At 41.4% G+C, this 2201-nt stretch overlaps 1 pseudogene; it reads left to right on the top strand.

Annotated features, from left to right (window-relative positions):
• The window catches only part of LOC119592803, a 6575-nt pseudogene that overhangs the window by 3123 nt on the left and 1251 nt on the right, over positions 1-2201 (top strand).

Below are 2201 nucleotides of genomic sequence, written 5' to 3'. Positions count from 1 at the left end.
CATGTCATTGTTATTATTATTGCTAATTGTAGTGATAGTGGTCACAACAGTGATATTAGTTATGCAGGTGAAAACCTATTCTTAATAATTCAAGGAAAGGAGTGAATAGATGGTTGTGTAGTCATGGTAACTGATTCTTTGTTGAATAATGATAAAAGAAAACCATAGTGGATAGTGCTTACATACATGCCCTTCCAGCATCAATGGTAATACAATATGCTCATAGATGAAGTCGGATTGTTGAATGAATATTTTACACACATCTGCACAATGCACGGAATGTATAATTTTGGGCTTTTTAACTAACTTCTCATGAATAGAATATGCTGCATGCCACTAACACTGCTTCTCAAACTTTCCTTATTGCATGTAGGCTTCCTCATATACTTTCTGTACGGCCTTCGGAATAGCACAGAAGAACTAAAAGCATAGGTAAATGGATAGGTAAGACAACCCAGGCTTTGTTAAAGATGAAAAAAAAAACAGCAAGCTTCAGGTGATACCTACCATTGAAATCCAGCCAGCGACCCCTTGCAGCTCCGAGCCTAACACACCATCAACTGTCCACAAAACACCCAGGGCCAAACACCTATCCCAGAATCCCCACTTGTAACGGCAGAAAGGCAAACAACTTCTGCAGAAGTGCATAGGAAGGAAACGGGGAGTGTCAGTGAAAATGAGATAAGGGAGGCATTGGCTTCACTGGATATGATTGTTGGTGGAAATGAGAAGAAGAGGATTGATAGTGAGACAAATGCATCTATTCTTGAAGACGACCAAGAGCTCTCGAGTAGCACTAAGCAATTATCCAATAGTGATATTCAAGCAAGAGAATTGCCCCCTTTACCAGACACTGGAGCTGTGGAAGATGGAAAACTCATCAGAAAACGAAGAAGAGACAGGTAAGAAAGTAATCAAGGAAAGAAGAAGGATCTAGTTTATCTACTGATCCTGGCTACGAATCCTTGCCACAAGTGATAGCTAATAAGAGCAATAGCAAATGGGGAATCAGAATCAGAAGACAAGGCAAGCCAGGATCCAGGTTATCAAACTATTGAAGATGTTAAAGCTGAAGTGGAAAAGGCAGAGAAGGGAAAGAAGTGCACAAGGAGAGGAAAGATAGGGAGAAGCCATTGCAGCAGAGCCCAGCTGTTGAGCCAGTTTATTCCAAAAGTTGATAAGAAAGCCAAAAAAGAAACCTGAACCATTTGAATTACAGACAGAACCTGTAGATAATGAATCACCATTAAAGGTTTCTGCATCTGCTCCTGTTCTTCCCCTCTCATCCCCGCGCCAGCACCACCACCATCCCTCAAGCAGGAAGAGGATTATCAACAAGTAGTGTCCCAAGCACCCCAGTGATTAGGAAACACCCATTCAAAGTTTTGAAACGTATGTCTAGTTTTGATGATATACCTCCATCCTCTCCGGATAGCCCATTAGCTCGGCACTTGAATAAATTCATAATCATCCCAGTACATGAACCAGATTCAGATAGTGATGCCAGTGTGCAAGCTTCACCCAGAGGAAGTGTTCAAGATCCACTAATGAATGAGCTCATGGCCAGATTTAAGGTCAAGGTGATAAAAGCCCTGAAAATGATGACAAGGATGATAAAAATTGTTTTATGTAGGTAGTGATATTCTCTAAAAGTGCTCTAGCAGGAGCTGATTCAAACAGTTTTGTGACCAATTTACCAAGTCCCACATAACAAGTCAGACTAGAGAATTTAAGAGAGTGTTGACCAAAGACTCCATGCTGGATGGTCTAGACACCATTAGAGAGCGAGGAGAGAGCAAGATCTTTGCCAGTGAAGAAGACAAACCAAAAGAGAATATTGGTGAAAAATCTCAGGACCTGGCTCACTGCCTGAGGGGCTTTCTGAAAGCCATCCTGATGCTGAAAAAGATGCTTCCAAAAATGAAACTCATGGTCCAGCTGATGACCTTGCAAAGGATCACAGCAGTGAGTCTGCAAACTCACTGCTTTTGAGTGACGAAAAACCCGTAAAATCTTCATTCTTTGTAGGTCAGAAAGAAGATGAAGTAATATCTGAAACTGAACAAAGCCAGAAGTCAAACCTGCAATCAGTAGGTCTGATTCTGAAAGTGAAAAACAGCCAGAAATTAAAAATTCTGTCCATGAGACCGATCCTGAAACTGAAAGTGCACCAGAGCCTAAACGTGCTGTCCAGAGGTCTC

This window comes from Penaeus monodon, chromosome 31 (assembly GCF_015228065.2).
Source record: "Penaeus monodon isolate SGIC_2016 chromosome 31, NSTDA_Pmon_1, whole genome shotgun sequence".
NCBI lineage: Eukaryota > Metazoa > Arthropoda > Malacostraca > Decapoda > Penaeidae > Penaeus > Penaeus monodon.
Note: the sequence above shows the minus strand (reverse complement) of the source record. Positions and strands in the feature narration are given on the sequence as shown.